We start from the raw sequence: 20,744 nt of genomic DNA, 5'->3' as shown, positions 1-20,744 counted from the left end.
TGAAGCATAATAACTGATATTACCTATTCAGATGTCAGCTCTCTCACCCTTCTGTGCTTGTCTCATATTTTCAAGGGCTCTAACAGGATGCTTCTTAGAGTCCACAAAAGTGCAGCTCGCTGCATATTCTTCTTATTATTACACCCAGTGTCATTGACATCGCTGTCATTTCTTTCAGCTTCCCTAATAAATAAGGAACTTGGCTTCCTCTGTTCCCTCAGCTTTGATCTCAGAGTACCTCAAAATGTCTGACTCTAGGAAGCGAAAGGGAGGTCAGACAGAGCCTTCAAACTTCCTCTCTGGCCTCCTTTTCCTTCCTACTTCTACATAACACTAAAGCCTCTTTCCTCATATAATGAAGTAGTACTGGCTTCATGATCCAATGTATTCTATTTTTCCCCATAGAAAAACCCTCTTGCTTATTTGATTAAAAAATAAAATAAAATAAGCTGCATAGGAACATTTTTATAGTTCAAAGTGACACCAACTTTGTTTTCAGGCTGTGGTAGGTGATACAGCATCTCCTTGCTGTTAGCATTTCCCTAGCCTCAGGTCCTCAGCTCCTCCCACTAGCTCCAGATCCACCCATACCTAATGAGCCACTCCTACTCACTACCTACCTACTTCCCCTTTACCCCCAGAGAGAGAAGCTGCCACCTGGATAAGGTGCAGATGCCATGTAGCTCCCTCTCCCCTGGAAACTATGGCCCCACTAATAAACCTCCTCATGAACCTTCTCCTGTCTGTCATTATCTCCTCATGGTCCTCTGGGATGGCCGGGACATATCCTTTCACTTGCCAACTTGCCCAGCCCTCTCTGGGGACCACAGTGATACATTCAGAAGCCTGTTAGCAAACACAGGACTTTAAACACTTTGCCATTGGTTTTTCACCTGTTCATTGCCTGTCATGCCTGAGGCCTGCAACACAAGGTTTAGCAAAGCCTCATTTTAAAAGAACTGTGAGTGCAGGATGGAATTCAAAGAATGTGGAGAGAAGAGAGGTGAAAAGTGGTAGCAAAAATGAGGCTTTGTTTAAAGCAATTTTTCCCCTTGCATTGCCTTTAAAAACCATCAGGAGCCAGAAAAATGTCTCCAGCTTTAAGTATAACAGATCAGATAGACTAGTGCAGACAGTGCCCTTGGCTGATCAAATAAGAGAGTGTCTGTATGGCATGATCAATAAGTGTTTACTTAATTCTTTTTCCCCAGGGCTCTTTGCAAGTATTTCCATAGCCAAAACACCATTTAGCAAATGGAATGTTGTCCAAAACCATAAATGTGCCTTCCAACAGGCCTAATGTATTCACTAGCCAAAACAAACAAACAAACAACAACAACTAAAACCCAGGACAGTTAAAAAAAATTGTGATGACGACAGGTAAATGCATTTGTGGAAATGACATGTGTGGGAAAGGAAGCACCAGAACTCAGAAGGGTGCATTTCTAAAGCTCTTTGAAAAACATACACCACAGACATACTCAAGACTAGTGTTCTACCACTTGAACCATACTTGTAGGTCAGCTTTTTGCTGCTTAATTGGAAATTAAGTCTCCTAAACTTTCCTGCCTGGACTGATGTCAAACCTTGATCCTCAAATCTCAGCTACCTTGAATAGATAGTGTTAGTAGCATAATCCAGAGACAGAATCAAAGGTGTTTTTTTTTTTTTTTTTCTTCTTTTGCATCCTGTCTTCTTATATAAATTCCAAAAATTCTGGTGAGGGAGAAAGACTTCTTAGAATTATTGAATTCAGTGATTTTAATATCCAGTCGGGGGAACTTCCTTATCTTTAACATTCCATTTATCTAGTAAGTGAACCCTGTGACCAAGGTAGTAATGAACATTGTAAATCACTCATTTTTATTAATTACAAATTCCTTCTTCCTCATCCTTTTTCAAAATAGCATCCTTTAACACCACGCTGGTACCAAAGTGCTTGACAAATGCACAAATCTAAATAGATTAATTTGTGAAAAAACTAAAATAAAATAAAAGCAATTTTGTATGTCAAAGACATGCTAATAATTTCCAGGGGTTCATGCGTCCCAACAGCCACTTTTCTCTTCCTTTCTCAATTCTTTCTTTCCAGACAGATTTGTAATGGTATCGCTGATGAACTTTAAAATTATTTTGAGCTACTAAGAAAACATTTTTTAAATGTTAGCAACTTTTTTTCCTTCAGGTAAGATTAACTTTGCTCCATTGTCTAGAGTTGCATTGTATAAATGCAATTTGTGAGCTGGGGGACTTGTCCTAGGGGAAATTCTGAGCACGCCTGCTGCCTTAGCAGGGCAAGGCCTTGCTTGGATCTGAAGCATGGTCCCAGTAACTCTGACAGAAATCTGTACATGCTGGGCTGGGACACAGACACCCATGCAGGATTCATGATGGGTGGAGAGAGATGGCCCTGCTGGAAGGAGAGGGGCAATGAGGGATTGGAAAAGATCTGGGTAAACAGTTTACTTTTTTCCCTTTTTGTCTTTTTTAAAGCCATTGTACAAAGAAGTTGCCATTAAACAAAGCAGTTTATAAATACAATGTATTTTGATCAATGTCATCCCTTCCAACATTTTCACCCATCCATCCCCTCCCCACCCTTTCCCTCATCTTCTTAATGTTGTAGTATATACATTGGAGTCTTGAATTCACACTCCCCTCTTCTTCACTTGTCAACCCCTTGCCCATTGACCCCACCCATTTTGAAAACCCACTTCCCATTTTATTTTGACTTTGCTTTTCTAAAGAGTAAGAATTACACTATTTGAGTTCTCTCTTGACTGTACTGTACTTGAGTCATCACATGTGTATACAGTTGCACACAACCCAGTGCAGTATCTGGTGAGGCAGAGACAATTGCTGTCATCTTGCAACAGAAAACTGAGGGACAGAAAGGGTAAATGACTTTTTCAAGGTCACACAGCTCCAGTCTAGATTTGAGCCCAATGAGGTTAATTCCTGAAACCACGTGGTTCCTCACAATGCAAAAGAACTTCACCTGTTATTCCTACGGATACCAACAAGCCTAAGAGTAGTGGGTGAAAGGATGAGAGGGAAGATCTGTGGCCACCACGGGTGATCAGGACATGAAAACAGGAACAACAACAGATATCCCCAAGGAAGGGTTACTAGCCCATCAGAATGTAAATGAAAAGTGTGTGTGTGTGTGTGTGTGTGTGTGTGTGTGTCCATTTGTACTCACTGTACTGGGGCTTGAACTCAAGGCCTTCCACTCTTTGCTTTTTTGCTCAAGGCTGGTCCTCTACCACTTAAGCCACACCAAGCTTTTTGCTGGTTAACTGGAAATACCAGTCTCAGGAATTTGTCTGCTTGGGCTGGGATTAAACTGTTATCTTCCTATCTCAGCTTCCAGAGAAGCTAGGATTACAAAAGTGAGTCACCCATGCCCAGTGAAATGAATTCTGTCTTAGAATTTAATTTTGGAGGGCAAGTCACCATCATAAGCAAGCATGTCAGGAGTCTTTCAAATACTATCACCCAAAAGGGTTAAAGGGTTTATGTGTTAAAACCCATGTGTGTTTTTTAATTTAATAACAGCAAATGAACTGGTTTGTAAAGCATCCTAAACAGCTGATTCATTTAGCCTGCTTTGTTAATCTACCTTTTTTGTCAAGTTTGAAAACTGCACCAAACAAACCTCATCCTTCTCCATTCTTGTAAAATATGTGGCTGTGTATGCAGGTTTTTGTCTGTTTATTTGTTTTTTCCCCTGTATGCATTGTAGAGGTAGATTATATGGAGATATGAGTTTATTTTAATAGAAATAATTTTGTAATGCAATAAATATTGCACACATATCAAGGTAAAGAAAATCACAATCACCTTTCATGCAATGTCAAGCTTGATTGGAGGAACATTTGTCTGCAGTCAGTTGTGATACATTTTATACCAGGGTTCTCACCTTTGCCACTACTGATTTTTATGCAGGGCAATTCTCTGATCTAGGGAGCTTAAAAATAGTTAACAGTATCTTCATTCTTCAGCCTGTGTAGAAAAGTTCAATAGACTTTATTGCCAAATTAATCAGTCAGAAGTAGGAAAGGAGGGTGTGGCTCAAGTGGTAGAGCATCAGCTGAGAAGTTAAAACCCTGGGTTGAATCATCCCTACTATCCATAAAATACATAAATGAATATAAACAAAGGAAAAGAGACTGTAAGTATAGCTCAAGTGGTAAAAGCACCTCCTTTGCATCAAGTGCAAGGCATTGAGGCTCTGAGTTCAATCCCCAATACAATGCCCTTGCAAGTACACACACACACACACACACACACACACACACACACACTATTCAGATATTAATAAATGTCCCCAGAGAAGGTGAAAGAGATCCCTTTTTAGTAAACAACCACTATTTTCAACAAAGAGCTTTTTCCTTAAAAACTAAGTACCACAATAAAATAATACTAACTCAGTGGCCTAAGAAAAATAACTCATCTCATGAAAACCCCATCACTATATCAAAGTTCATTTTTTTTTTTTTGTGCCAGTTCTGGGGCTTGAAATTAGGTATAGGTGCTGTCCTTTAGCTTTTGTGCTTAAGGGTGGAGCGCTACCACTTGTGCCACACCTATACTTCTGGGTTTTGCTGGTTAACTGTAGATAAGAATATCAAGGACTCTTCTTCCCAGGGTGACTTTGAACCATAATCCTCAGATCACAGTCTTTGGGGTAGCTAGTGTTACATGAGCCTGGCAAAGTTCATGTCCTTATGCCAAGTACTTGTGTTATTTCCCTCATCCTTCCAAGATGCCAGCATAACATATTTCATTTTCAGTAGACTATGTCTGAAACATACTTCTCCCGCTGATTGAAATATAACTCTTTTTGGGGAGATAATGTTAAATATTTTGTATGCATTTCTCCTTGGGGAGAAATCACGGAGCTTTAGTGCCAAACTTCAGTCGGCTCTACTGCTTACATATGCTGACTAACAGGACCTGGTGGTTTGGAGGAGCTCTGGTTCCCTTCACATAGCAATCTGTGTTGCCAATGGTCTCCCCAATTTGTTTTTATCCATCTCCAGTTCAATAGAATTTGCACTCTTTCATTCACTCAAGGGTAAAACCCTGGCTAAAATCTCCCATGGGACTGACTGCCAATTCTTTTACTATCCCAGAATGAATACAAACCACATTCCTGTCTTAAATCATAAATTATTTAGCCTGCACCATACATCGGCAATCTCTTGCTGAGTGGATAAAACACTGCTACATGCTTTTGGATCCTTGTCTCTCAGACAGTGTAATCACCACACAACCTCATTTCTGCAGCCCTCTCCTTGTATGTGACCCATAGCAGACTGAACACAGTAAGGACTAGAGCAATCACTAGTGTGTCTATGATATCATCAAGTGAAAGTTAAGGTGAGTATGGTCCATGATAGCACCAACAAATATTTCTAAATTAATATCAAAGGCAAGACATGCAATTTCAGCCACAGCTTCATGAACCATGTGCATCATGGCTTTGCAATTTCATGCTAGGCAATTGCTTCTCCATTATATATAATACAAGTATGGAAAATAATTGCTTCAATTATGCCTTTTATAATAGAGTTTGGTGGAAACTTGCCTTTTTTTCTATTTTCCTCATGCATAGCTCAGATATGGAAATGAGCACTAGGAGTAGAACTTGCTCACAGAAGACAGTCATTTGAACATTCTTTGTCAATTGTCCCAGGTATTAGCTGCTATCAACAGCATGAACATGATAATTGAGAGCCTCAGATCACCAGTGGAGAATCCATCACAGCCACTAATTAGGCTCTTCAACCTCCTATCAAAGGACAGGTAGGAGAATGAATGTTTTGCTATGTGTGAAACATTTAGCACATCCTCAGCAAAGATGGTTTTCATTTTATGATCACCCACCTCCTCCCGCTCCTCCTCCTCTTCTTCATTCTGCTTCTCTTCTTCCTCCTTTTCCTCCTCATCACTATGGAAAGGGTGATCCTTACGACAAACATTACATTTTCTGCTCTAATTGAAATAATTTACCCTGAATGAGGCACAGTAAGAGCTAATCATTTTTTAAAGTATGGGAGCAACTATACTTAAAAACCTTAATGTGATAAATAAGCTGTGATGAAAGTCATTGTGGATGAAATAACTAATTCGTTTCCAGGTATTTACAAACCACTACTTGGTTTTTTTTTTATCAAATTTCTGTGGGATTAAGATTTCCTTTGTTCTCAATATTAGCTTAAAGACCTCAGTAGACTGCACAATTGCATAATGTTCTGTGCCATTAATAGGATTAAAGTTTCAATTCTATTTTAGAGATTTAGATAGGAAAAGATATTAGAAATGTGTGATACTTGGAAATAAACTACACACGTTAGTTTTCAGCTCAACCACTGGGCAAAAAACTCATTAGTAAATTTATAAGCTAGAAAAGAGAACTGCTATACATGATCCCAATGGGCTTTTATAAAAATTGCCAATTGTCCAAATGCCTGTGACATCAAGTCCTTTCCTCCTTTAATATGACCAACTCTTGATCTCTTTATGGGAAAGCAATCACCAATACATACTTCAAAACTTTAGATGTTCCTGGCACTAGTCTTATGGTTTGAAAATACCCCAACTAGCTCATGATGCTAAAACTAATAAAAATTAGCACTTATGGCAACATGAACCTGACTGGCTCCCCAGACAGAGATTGCAATATCAGCCACACGATGAGCCATACTTAGCGGCATTAAGGAAACCCCCAGAAAGAATGACAGTGACCATAATTCCTGAATGGAGACTCTCCAATGTGTTCATGGAATACCACAGTGATCAGGTCCAAAGCTAGCCTTCAAGGTGGTTTGAATCACGAGGTGAGCTCTGAAAACGCCACCAGGCATTGGTTCTCAGGCTTGTGATCATAGCTGAAATCTGAGGATCATAGTTTGAAACCAACCTCAGTAAGAAAGTCTTTGAAACTCTTCTTCAAGTTCACCAATAAAAAGTGGGATGTAGAAGTGTGCCTCAGGCACAGCCCCAGTCTTGAGTGAGAATGCCAAAGGACCTTGCCCAGGCCCTGAGTTTAAGCCTCAGTGAATGCACACACAAACATGTACACAACCAAGCAAAACAAAACACAAAAAACAACAACAGGAAAAAAAACCACCAGAAAATATGTTGAGATGATACTTACAACTAAATGAGCTCTTGTAAAGTTTCCTCTTTCCATCATCAACATCATGGCTACACATAATATACATTTTCCCGAACAAGTGACTATTTTTATATGAACCAATCATATTATTAATTTGGTTACTGATAGTTCATGAATGAAAGAAAACCGCATTTGTTTCCTATCATGAACAACAAGCCTCACTATTAATAACAGAACATCAAAGTAAAGTGGCTTTTCCTAGACGAATTTATGTATTTTCCAATTAGATGACAATTTTACTTTTCTGGAAGTGTATCCTCTATGACTCAGGAGCAATGTTGTAAACAAATTCTTTTAGTTTCTTTGTTCAGGTTTTCATCTCAATCCCAAGTGTCTTCAGTCCATACCTACCCTGCTTCCTCCTTCTTCCTAGAACTCACAATCACAGCACATTGTAGTGACATCTGCTTCTATGCTGCATCCTGTCTTCTTCCCTCTGTGTGCACTGCCCACCATAGACCAATGGATTCTTGGTTGACTTGGGTGGTGGGAAAATGACTCACTATTTACATAATCATGACTTCTGTGACTGAAAGAGGAAACTTGGAAAACATTTACCTTACAAACTGGGTCACATTTTGAGCAAAGTGAAGATTCATTAATGATTAGACCAGGAAACAAAAATAAACCAGGTTTCCAAAGAAAGAGTATGGGGATATGGTTGCCCTTTATTTTTTTTTTAGTTCACAAAATCCCAGCCGTTTCTCTAGGATCATTTAGAGTTGTATTCCTTTCATGATATCTTCTTTTTTATTACATTAGTCTTATCTCATTTCCTGTCTCTTCAGTTTTTATAAAATCAACAACAGATCATCAAATAATTAAGAATGATAGTAATGGCTGTATATGAGACACATTTACTTCCTGATCTCAGAACTCTTGGAAGTAAACACTACTGTAATTATCATGGTAACCAGGATAACAGCGAGGCCCAGGATATATGAATATCCAAGATTGTTTAGCTACCCATCAACATACCCGGGACCTGAAGCTTTGCAATTAATCACCATTCGCACTCTAGATGTTCATATAGTAGTAATAGTATGATAGCAAGTGCAGCTATTGAAATTAAAATATAATTAACTGCAGCTAAACTAACAATTCAGTTCCCCTACGGAACTAGCCATATTTCAAATGTTCTAAAACAGACATGAGAATTGAATTAGGCCAACAGGAAACATTTCTATCATCACAGAAGTTCAAGTGGACACTATTGATGCCAAACAGTCTGATAGTCACAATGTATTGTCTCCCACACTGTGGTACTCAAAGACTGCTGAAAAGACAGGATTTCAGGTTCTATTCTGCTATTCAGGGGTTTGGAGATTTTTTATTTTTTATTTTTGGCCAAAGTACAATTATTTTTCTGGAGGTAGTGGGGCTGGGGCTGGTACTAGGACTTGAAATCTCAAACATGGTGCTATAACTCTTGAGCCACACCCCCACTTGACTTTTTGCTGGTTAATTGGAGATAAGAGTTCCACCAACATTTCTGTCTGGAATCCTCAGAGTTCAGCTTTCTGAGGAGCTAGGGTTATAGCTTTGGCCACTATCATTTGGCTTTTAATATACAATTATTCTTATTTTAATAGTTTGTCACTCTCCCCATGCAAGCAATGGATCTAAAATGTAGCATATAAATCCTCTCTGTATCCAAGGTAAACATTGTCAAAAATAGATTTCCAGGAAGAAAAGACAATCTGTAGAAAGAATAAGATGTATTTTGTCATTTTTTTACCCAATAACCAAGGTTTCATCTTTATTTTATTTCATTTTGTTTTCTTTCCTCCCTCCCTCTTCCCTCTATCCCTCCCTCCTTTCTCCTTCTTCCTTCCTTCCTTCTTTCCTTCCTTTCTTCCTTTCTTTCTTTCTTTCTTTCTTTCTTTCTTTCTTTCTTTCTTTCTTTCTTTCTTTCTTTCTTTCTTTCCTTCCTTCCTTCCTTCCTTCCTTCCTTCCTTCCTTCTTTCTTTCTTCTGTGTGCCTCTGGTGGGGAGTAAATAAACTCAAAGCTTTGTGTTTTTGTTTAATTTTTTTCATTCAAGGATGGAACTCTACTGCTTGAGCCACACCTCAACATCAGCCTAATTGCTGGTTAATTGGAAACAAGTCCTATGCTCCATTTTGTTTCAAACTAGGATCTTTATATCTGAACCACCTAAGGAGCTAGATTACAAGCATGAGCCACCAGCTTCTGGCTCACCTGTGTTTTAAACTTATTGGAGGAGATGGGGAGGGAGAAAAGGAAGGAGGGAGAGGAGAGTCACAACTGATAACAGTCAATACAGAATAAATGCTTTTCTCTTGGCAGAGTAGCTTCTTGCCTGGGCCATGGCATTTTCAATATCCTATATTAACATTCCTGAAGAGGACTGAAACCTCCTGCCCTCCACATAACACACTGTTCCACTGATCTTCCTTTTCTATGGACAGAGACAAAGCAACAAAGAAAAATGCTTTCTTATAGTGAACTATCAAGGCAACTCAGCAAATTCATAAACCATAACCTATATTCCCTGACATAAAATAGTTTTGTTGTTTTATTAACCATTCTGTTCATATTTTATTGATGTAGCAAAATTAAATATGAAGAGAAATGAAGCTTTTAGAGTCCTAAATCTAAGAAATTTAGACTATAAGGCATAATCATTTCCTCCCAAAGACAATACTAGAGCACAGATCAAAAGTGTGGCAGCAATTAATACAGAAAAAGAAATTGCTTCATTATAAAAATTGAAAGGAGTGCTTGCCCAGATAATTTTCTATAAATACATATTCAACCTTTATTACATTTTGGCCCATGAGATGATAGCTATGAGAATATAAAATGACTATTGTTATCAAATTTATTATAATTTTTATAATTAGAAGACTTATAAAATATTTACATATTCCAATTTTATTTCTCATATTTTCAAACTATAAGATTATTTCCCTTTTGCAGTTTATTATAAATCAATGCAGCTCATAACTTAGTGAATTTATCAGACTAGTATGAACTAATCCCACTTATTTATTTACTTATTTTATGCCAGCACTAGGGTTGAACTCAAGGCTTCCAGCTCTTGCTTGTCTTTACTACTCAAGGTTGGTATTCTACCACTTGTACGACATTTCCTCTTCAGGCTTTTTGCTTTTAAGTAGAGATAAGAATCTGAAATTTGTCTACTCAGGCTTTAAAGCTCAATCCTCAGATCTCAACCTCCTGAGTAGCTAGGATTATAGGTATAAGCTATCATACCTAGCTGACACATCTGATTGCCAATCCATCTTCCTTTTATTGCTTGATTCTTTATAGGCATGGAGAATGATCTACCTCCCCAGTAATAAGATGAATCTGATTTCCCCTTCTTGTGTTTTGTTTTTGGTTTTTTGAAGTACATGAGTTTCAGAGATAGGTAAACACAGGGCATTTACTCTTCATATGAACTCTGTTCAAAGCTCAAGAAGGAGTGTTAGAGTTACTGCCCCGTAAGGAAGAGCAGACCGTAAGGATGCACTCACAGTCTAGCTTTAGCATCTGCCTGTCTAACTTTGGAGAAAATTGCCTAATGTCCTTTGCCTTGCCTTCTTATCTATAAAAGTAGAAATAATAACTACTGCAGAAAATTGTGAAACATTTCTAATAAGTGATTGTGTGTTGAGCCCTGAGAACAGAACCTGGCACAATATAAGCATCCTAACTGTGGTCCTACCAGTACAAGCTGTTACCCTTCTATAAATCCTAAAATATTTTTACAATGTCATTATCACAAACAATAATATTCTTCTTTTGGTCCATCAACATGTCTGGCTGCACTCTGACATATCTAGTTTTAAACCTTATGATACAAAGTAAAAAAAAAATCTCTTGACCCTTTACAAACTGAGATTCTCTAGATTATGAATCAAGAAATATCACTTTCATGGATTCTCAGTTTCACTTATTTCTAATCTAGTCACTGATCATAACTGTCCCTGAAAAAGTGATGAAAAGACGCTCAGGATTTTATAAAAATAAATAGAAACTCTCTTAAGGGAAGTCATTCTAAGCATATACATATTCTGGGGAAATATGTACACACAGTTAAAAGAACTTTTTAAGAATAAGATGTAGCTTATTTGATTATCAGTGAGAAAAATATATAGGTTAAGTAACAGACCAACTAAATGTCCACGCATGTAACCAAAAGGAGTTTCAGATGCAGAAATAACAGCACTGACTTCTAACACTAAAAACCTAATAATTAGAATTTTAAAAAGTGTTTGCCTGAAAGAATATGCTGTGAGTAAACAATACCTTAAGTGTTTATTGTGGTTTAATTATTCTTCTTAAATTTAACAATTTATATGATATGTGCTTTGGGGTATCTGAAACAAATCATGCCTAGTATAAAATCAAGTCATTGTATGGTGCTGGTGGCTCCTGCCTGTAATGCTAGTTACTCAGGAGGATGAGAATCACAATTCAAAGCCAGCCTGTTAAATCTGTGAGACTCGGCTGGGGATATGGCCTAGTGGCAAGAGTGCCTGCCTCATATACATGAGGCCCTGGGTTCGATTCCCCAGCACCACATATACAGAAAATGGCCAGAAGCGGCGCTGTGGCTCAAGTGGCAGAGTGCTAGCCTTGAGCAAAAAGAAACCAGGGACAGTGCTCAGGCCCAGAGTCCAAGCCCCAGGACTGACCAAAAAAAAAAAAAAAAAAAAAAAATCTGTGAGACTCATATCCAATTAACCATCAAAAACCCAGAAGCAGAGCTCGGACCCAAGTAGCAGTGGGCCAACCTTGAGTAAAAATCTAAATGACAGCACCCAGTCCCTGAGTTCAAGCTCCAGTAAACACACACACACACACACACACACACACACACACACACACACACACACACACACATACTCTAAAGCAAAATCGAGATATTAACACATTTATAAAATCCAAAGAATTACTACTACCTCCAGTATTTCAGAGGGCAGTTTTGTATTGTGTTGTTTTTTTTTGCTTTACTTTGCTTCAGAGAGCAGTAAGTGGAACTTGGTGTGCCATGATTCACAGCCTTTTATAAGAAACCATCGCTATATCAGTGATTAAAAAAAAAAGTCAATATGACTTTGCTTTCTCTATCCTAGCCCCCAGGCTTTGCTCTACACAGTAGGATTCAGAATAGAAAAGTATTTAGAACAAGAAATAGAAGGAGGGTCTGGGAGGGAGGAATGGTAAGGAGGGAGGGAAAAAGGAAAGAAGGAAGGAAAGAAGGAAAAAAAAAGAAGTTTATAGCTATGTTGACTTATGTCATCTAAGCACATGACTACTTGAACCTCCTAAGAGTTCAACCACCCAGTCAAAAAGCTTTAGAGACAATGACAGTCAGCTCTGTCCAGAGGCACCTCGCCTCAACACTCCATTGTTCCCCACTACAGGTACAGGAACAATAAAATAATCCCCAACAACCCAGGTTATTTCAAGATAGGGCATACCAAAGGGTCCCACACAATGCATGGTGAAAAGCAACCATGAGGAGCATGAGCGGACAACAAAGTAATGTTTTCTGGCATGTCTCAACTGCTTAGATGAGAAGGTGTCATGGATTGTGAGTGGACAAAGCACAAATGAGATTTAGTAGTGTCTCTGTTGTTTAATAGAGGCAAAATAAGAGAATCCTGAGAACTCCTGGGTTTGGTTTCATTGTTCTGGCTTTGTTGTTGTTTTCCTGTTTTGAGACAGGGCCTCACTCTGTAGCCCAGGCTAGCCTCAAATGGCAATCTACTATATATGAGAACTAGAGGAACTACCATGCAGCTGTCATAGACATTTTCTGAGGAAAGATCATCACCAAGACAGCTTCCCTGTTCAGTAGCTTACAGAGATACTCTGCAGAGTCAGAATATTTACAGATGTCATTTCTTGCCCTAAGTCACTCTTTGTAAATCTTTATTTTTCTCTTTGTAACTCTTTAAGGAGAGACAATTAACACCTTGAATTGAATCGTATTTTAAACAGAATAAAAAGAGACAATGGAATGTAAGAAGCACTGAGTTAGACCCATCACCAAACCAGAGTCTGACATTGATTGAGCTGCCTCCTTCCAATATCCTTCAAAGCATGTTGGCAATGCTCTAAGAATTTCTTCCACTCAGGAACCTGGGTCTTCTGAAAAGCTTGTGATACCAAACTTTTTAATTTTGGAGGGTTGGGGTGGGGCATTACTGGGGCTTCAACTTAGTTTCTGGACGCTATTCTTTAGCCTTTCCCTTCTTTTCAAGGTTAGCACTCTACCATTTTGAGCCACAGCTCCACTCCTGGATTTTTGGTGGTTAATTGTGGATAAGAGTCTCACAGACTTTCCTGCCAATGCTGGCTTCAAACTGTGACTTTCAGATCTTAACCTCCCTTACTAGCTAGAATTACATGTGTGAGCCAACTCACATAGACACTTGTATAATATCACTCACCTACACTGCATAGGTGCTTACATCCAACATCACAGAGAATGTGAAACTGTGACAAACAGCAGGGAAGCTGCTTGTTCTTGTTTATAAAACACTTATATGGCAGGAATGCAAACTACAGTTAATTCCAGTCTTTATGACTAGATTGCTATATCATGCATTACTGTGCATTGCTATATATCATTATATCATTGTCCTGAAAGTTTTGTGAGTAGAAGATATGTTTCTTATCTCTAGATAAGCTTCTTAAACTTCTGAAGTAAGAATGTTTGTCCCGGACATTGACTTAAACGAAGGATCTATTTAACAAAATTATTGCAATACGTCAAAGACCAATGATTTCTAATTCTCAGACAACCTATAAAATTTTGATGCATACCTCAACACATGTAAAAATAAAATCAGGTATGAAAATCTGCAGGCTTTCAGGCAAGGCTTGGGTTAGAGAATGGAGCAGGAAGCGTAGTGTTGCAGAGGGGATCCAGCATCCTCAGCACTGCTTCTGCACCTCACGCTTCCAGAATCCTCACCAAACAATAGTTCACTAATGAAACACCAACTCTTCCTCAAGTGGTAGAGTACCAGCCTTGAGCGAAAAGTGTGCCAGGACCCGAGTTCAAGCCTCACTCCATCCCCTCCCCTCCCCCCACATACACACATAAAAAAACAAGAAGTAAATGCTTTTCTCCATGTTGTTTTTGGTTATGCAAATGTTTGTTCTACATTTTACACTGTAGGCAATGTAGCTACAGACAAAAGGTTTTGGTTTTTGTTTTACTTTCTTACCTCCTTTGGTTTTAGGGTCTGTAAATAAGCTAAAATGTACATTGAATTTCATATTGTAAAAGTTTTATTTTATTCCTTGAATTATATTATGCCAAAATTCCTTATGTATATAAAAGTACATAATAAATATATTTGCTTTACAGAAAATAAAGAATTCAACGTTTTTTAACTGTATTTCTTTTTAAGTTATACTTTTGTTACCTTTAAGTAATTGTACAAAGAGGTAACCATTTGGCACATTACTTTATCAGTACAATGTATCTTGATCAATATCCTATTTTTCATCATTCTCTCCCATCCCTCTCATCCCTACCCCTCCACTCATTTTCCTAGTTTCATACTATATGAATTGAATATTATGACTTCATTTTCTCCCTTTTCCCTTGATCTCATCCCTAACACCTCAAGTATCAGCTTGCTAATATACATTTTGTCACACTGTAAGTTAGTTGTTCAAAGGAATTGCACCATTTAAAATATTCCACATTTCAGTTAATACATTTATATACATATGAATATGACCCAGCATATATTTACATATACATCTATAAAATAGATCTAACTTGCACATTTTTCGAGGTCCATCCATTTATTTACAGAGGATATAATACCATTCTTCCTAATGGATGAGCAAAATTCCAATATACATATATATATATATATGTATGTATATATGACATTTTCTTGATCCATTTGTCCCTAAAGCAACATCTGGGTTCTATGCTTTCACTCTATGGTGAATAGTGCAGCAATGAACATGGTTGTTTAAGTGGTTTTATTGTATCCTGACCTGTAATTTTTTAGATAAATGTCCAACAGTGTTATCACATCACAGAAACTAACAATGGAATTGATTTTATTGCTTTTTTTCCTTACAGTTTGTAGAAATTGGAAAGAATAACTTTAGTAACAATATAGATTAAAAAGTAAAACAAGACAGGACAAAATACAGAATTTTCTCTTATAGTGCGGTGACACTGAAATTAGTTAAGGTCTACCAGGAGACACATTTATAAAAAAAAAAAAAAATTTGGAACAGGAATGTGTTTAGACAAATTTTAAAAAGCGCAAAATTTCTTTTTCTGGTTTTGGGGTCCTGCCCAGGGCCTCACAGTGACTATGCAAGTGCTTTTCCACTTAGTCCTTACGCATGTCACAGCCAGAGCTTTCTCAGTGCTTCAATGCATTACTGCAGAGATCCTGTCCCACCTGTTAGTGGCCATGTATTGTTTGGATTAGCTATGTTCTAAGACACATTTCCTGTATTTATTTGGATTCTTCTAGAAACTACTTTACCTCAATGCCAAGTAATCTAAAAATCCGCTAGTGTGGTATGTTGGCAATTTGAAAAAGACCCCTAATTATTGGTCTCAAGTTCCTATTGTAGAACCTAACCTATGGCATGGTGAATGATCAAAAAACACATACTTGGATTTTTTTTTCCTTTCCCTTCCTCTTTCCTTTCCCCTTTCCTTTCCTTTCTCCTTTCCTTTCCTTTTTTTTCCTTTCCTTTCCTTTCCTTTCCTTTTTCCTTTCCTTTCCTTCCCTTTCCATTTCCTCTCTGTCTTTCTTTTTTCCTTTGTGCCACTACTTAAAGTCAGGGTTTTGATTTGGCTTGCTTATTTGGCTAGTACCCTACTACTTGAGATATGTGTCCAGATAGCTTTTTGCTGGTTAATTGGGAATGGAGTTTCACAGACTTTTCTGTATTGGCTGGTTTATAAATGAGATCCTCCAGGTCTCAATCTTTTGAGTATGTAGGGTTACAGCAGTGAGCACCTGACACTCAATGGTAATTGCTTTCTTTTTTTTTTATTTAAAAAATTTATTTTGGGGGTTATGTTGTTATTTTTAATGGTGTTGGCTTTCTTCTGAACAGAATACTAGGAGTTGTATGTGTTCCATCTTTGGGCTTACTTGTCAGTATTGTCCAATAGATGCAAATTGCTCATTTTACAAACATAGAATTCATGTGGGGTCATGTAGAAGTCATCAACTTAAGTTCCTCCTCACAAGCTGGAAATAGCCTCTTCCTGCTGTTTTATTTTTTCTTTCAGCATACTTTTTGTAGAGAGAATAACAAGATTAATTTTATCTCTGACTAATAGACATTTATTAATTTGCTTCAGCTTCATCCTTAATTAATGCTAATGGCTTACAAATGGCCAGGATGACACATATGGGGACACACGCTGGGAAGAGCTCTGGATGTCCTCCATGGATATGTTTCCTGATGTCCTCCAGATGCCTCAGAGCATGGTATGGGCAGTTGTTCCCATACTGTGCTTTAAGTTCAACTTGAATTTTGTACTTATTTGGCATGGGCCATCAGTGCACTAATGAAGAAATACCTGAATGTGTCTGTTTTGATCTTTCACTGCTATGTCACACCCACCAAGCCTGGGTGTGAAGCCTGGGCTTCACTCCAGTTTCTTCTGAATCCACTTATTTTATCTTATTTTGTTTTATTTTATTGTAAAGGTGATGTACAGAGGGGTTACAATTGCAGAAGGGAGGTGATGAGTACCTTTTGTTGAATAGTGTTACGCTCCTTCACTTTGACTTGAGCTTTCACTCTTTCCCTTGACCCCCCCTTCCCAAGTTGTAAAGTTAATTTCCAAAATAGTTTCTTATGAGTACCACTGTTGCATTGGTTCACCCTTTGTCGTTTGTCTGACCATTTTGTGATTCCTCTTCTCTTCCCCAAATCAGTTAAATTTATATAGAACACACAGAAAAAAACTGAAGTGGCACTGTGGTTCAAGAGGTAGAGTGCTAGCCTTGAGCAAAAAGAAGCCAGGGACAGTGCTCAGGCCCTTAGTCTCAAGCCCCAGGACTGGCAAAAAAAAAAAAATGCAAGAGTGCCATCAGAAGTGACAATAATGCATAGCTTGAGGGGAAAAGAATGCTGTCCTTTAGCTACAGTCATGTGTGTGTATGGTGGGGGGGATGTGGTGGTAGGGGAATATGTATGAACGCTGAGGCTTGGACTCAGTACCTAAGTGCTGTCCCTAAACATTTTTTACTCAAGGAGCTCTCTACCACCTGAACCATACATAGCTCTACTTCTGTCTATTTGGAAATAAGAGTCTTAAGTACTTTTCTTCTCAGGCTGGTTTTGAACTTTGATCTTCAGATATCAGACTCCTGGGCAGCTAGGATTATAGTTGTGAGCCACTGGTACAAGCATTGGGTCTTATCTTAGGGGAAGCATATATTTTTCTCTAAATAGTTTATTACCTTGTTAACTGGGTAATATTTTTTCAGTTGATCACATCCTAATGTTGTTAACATCCTTTTTGGTTTGGGTTCTATTTTGGCAAAATTCTCATTGTTGGATATGAGCAAATACAAGACAATTCTGTAGACAATCTAGTCAGTGGTTGAAAATAGACAATGATAACCTGTTAATAGTGATTTATCCTAAAATATTTCAAAGATTCCTCCAAGGGAGGAGATAATTTTCCAAGTTGTGTTAGAAAGCACATAAACGTATTTCCGAATGAGGAAGGAAAGTAGAAGTACCCGTGTGCTTAAGGAAAAGTGGTATAGAGGGCAGGGGAGAATAGTGACTTGTATATGGAAAGGTTACATGATAGACATGACAGTTCAGGTAGTGATCTTTACAATAAGAAGGAAGTTCATACCTGCTCACCGCATCTGCTTAGCTATCTCTAATTTGGTATGAGCCATTAAAAGCAGTGACTGAGTTCTGGAAATGGTCCTTACAAAGTCATTTCTCTCCACCTACAGACAGAAATTGAAATCTAGCCTTAAAAAGCCAAGAAAAACCTTCATCTGTAAATTCTACCAGGTACTATGGGAAGAAAAGTTTTCAGTTATCTCTAACCCTGGAGTTACCTGGAATCCTAGGATACCATTATCTGCCAGGCCATTTCTTACATTTTGGCTAATGACACAAATGTGACTATGAAATACTAGAATTTATTTATAAATATTTGAGTAATGAAATCTTGGTTAGAGACTGGGAATGTGGCTCAGTGGTAGAGTGTTTGCCTAGCATGCCCAAAGCCTGGGGTTCAATTCCTCAGTACCACAGAAACAAAGAAGCTTAAGTTGTAGAGTGCTATCCTTGAGCAAAAGAAGCTCAGGTACAGTGCTCAATCTCTGAGTTCAAGCCCCAGGACTGGCAAAAAATAAAAAATAAAAATAAATAAAATCTTGATGACTATCCAACTACACATCCCAGTCAGAATTTTTATGCAGATCTAGACTGAATTTGTCTTAATTTTTCAACTGAAACTCTTCTGTAAAGGGAGAGAGACCATGGTCAGACAAGACCATGTTCAGACAAGGTCATCTACCATTTTCAATTCCATCTAACTTAGAAGTGGTCTTTTAGCATGTTCTGAAGAAATCACCTGCAAATGAGGAATCTCCTGATCTAGGCTGTTTGTTGCTCTGTTTGAGATACTCCCTTCTTGTATCCTCACTACACACCCATGTTCATCCTAAAGGTTGGATTTTTCACCTTTCTTAGAAACCTTTATCTTTTCCATGCACAGGTCTTAAGGGACATTTTCCTCCTGCCTCTGGTAGTGTTGGTATATATTTTGTACAATGTTTTATATTTTGGCGGATATTTTACCCCAGGCATGCTGGAGAGTTGAGGATGTAGAATAGGAATGAAGTAAAAATCTGATTCTCAGTTAATATAAAACCTATTTATCCCATTGGTACTTAATTGTTTATGAAAAGTTGAATTTTATCATAAAAATCTAGTCAACAATGATTATTTTTGAGAAATTTAGCGATAGAACTGCAACCTAAACCTCAGTTACATTCTTGTTTTACTAACTACATCTATGTTGCATTATCTAGTGGGGAAAATACGGAGATTTGCAAATAGTTCTATTTGCCTGGAGGCAATGGTCTGAAGAGGAAAGAGGAGCTATAAAAATAGGTCTCCTCCCTTCTTCTGTAGCTCTCTGCCAAAACATCTGTTCTTCTACTGCTCTACTGCTCATACACACAACTATGGCTCCTAAGCTTAGTGGATTATGCAAGTAAATCTGTTCATTACTGGCCAGAAAGAAATATTACTTACATGTCTGTTAAATGTTAAACATTGTGAACTCCATATAGATATTACATATCTATAACATGATCTGGCAGAAATATAGAGGTAGACAAAGTTCTTAAGATATTTGCAATGCATGTAAATTAAGACCTTTTAAAATTATGTACTGACTAGATGCACATTTAAATTAAAAATGGATCCATCAACATTGTCTTAATTTTTTCCAGTCACTGTGGTGCATGTCTATAATCCTAACTACTTAAGAGGCTAAGATCTGAAGATTGAGGTATGAAGCCACTGTAGGCAGAAAAGTCAGAGAGACTCTTATCTCAAATTAGTCACCAAAAAGACAGAAGTGGAGGTATGGTTCAAGTAGTACAGTGCCAACTTTGAGTGAAAAACACAATCAAGATCATGAGGCCTTGAATTCAAGTGTCAATACTGGCTGAAAAATGAAAGATAATTTTAAATCCTGATTTAAACTATTCAAAAAGATTATAAGCTTTTCTGATTACCATTACCCCTTAAATGGACATGAGTGTTCATGTGAATTTTCTTTTCTATCACATCAGATTTGCAGATGTGTTTGAAACAATAAAAACTCCTGTCCATTCAGTCCCTATTTCTAATGAAGGAAATGACCCATCCATTGCTGGAAAAGAAATTCATTTGTAGCAAATATACACTAACTTTAGTAGAGAAAATTATTTGCATACTGCATGGGGAAAATGCCAAAGCTAACACCAGAGCATCTGCAGTGGACAAGGGTATAATTATGTTGCTCATCCATTAATCTCTCTCTATCTCTCTCTCTCACACACACACACACATACACACACACACAAACATACACACACACAAGTCCCTCTGCTCAATTTTTTAAATCAACATTTTTAGTAAATAACAGCTAGTTTGAAAGTAAGTCCTGTCAATTATGACAGTAAATTTTTTGTACCATTTCATGAGAAAATTATGACTCATGTAGCTACTAAAAGACCAAAAGCATCAATCCTGTCCAGTCTCAAACCTTTCTCATACTATTAGACATTGTTTGTCACAGACTTGAAACATTTTTAAAAGAGAAAAGTTCTCTCTTTATGGTTCTAGATTACAATTTATTTTATGTTTTGAGGAACTATTTTCTGATCCTTAATGTTTTCTTTTTCCAAGGAGTGAAGTGATCTGTACTTTTATGCTATGGCCTTTTCATTCAGAATGAAATATAGGGCAAATTCTGCTGTAAAAGAGGAGAAAGAATCTTTTTTTTTGTTATGGTGAGCATGTACCAGTTATCAGAGGTAGAGA

At 37.7% G+C, this 20,744-nt stretch overlaps 1 protein-coding gene across 7 annotated transcripts in view; it reads right to left on the bottom strand.

The window, feature by feature from the left end:
* The window catches only part of Rbms3 (RNA binding motif single stranded interacting protein 3), a 760,386-nt gene that overhangs the window by 596,444 nt on the left and 143,198 nt on the right, over positions 1 to 20,744 (bottom strand). For 2 of the 7 annotated variants that reach the window (XM_048348597.1, XM_048348599.1), the window contains exon 3: positions 3,844 to 3,957. The exons of the other annotated variants lie outside the window; for them this stretch is intronic. The gene's annotated coding sequence lies outside the window, so the exon portion shown is untranslated. The remainder of the gene's footprint in view (positions 1 to 3,843; positions 3,958 to 20,744) is intronic. 7 annotated transcript variants of the gene reach the window in all.

The sequence above is a fragment of the Perognathus longimembris genome, chromosome 6, assembly GCF_023159225.1.
Source record: "Perognathus longimembris pacificus isolate PPM17 chromosome 6, ASM2315922v1, whole genome shotgun sequence".
Lineage (NCBI taxonomy): Eukaryota > Metazoa > Chordata > Mammalia > Rodentia > Heteromyidae > Perognathus > Perognathus longimembris.
The sequence above is the reverse complement of the archived record's forward strand: the minus strand, read 5'-3'. Positions and strand labels throughout refer to the sequence as shown.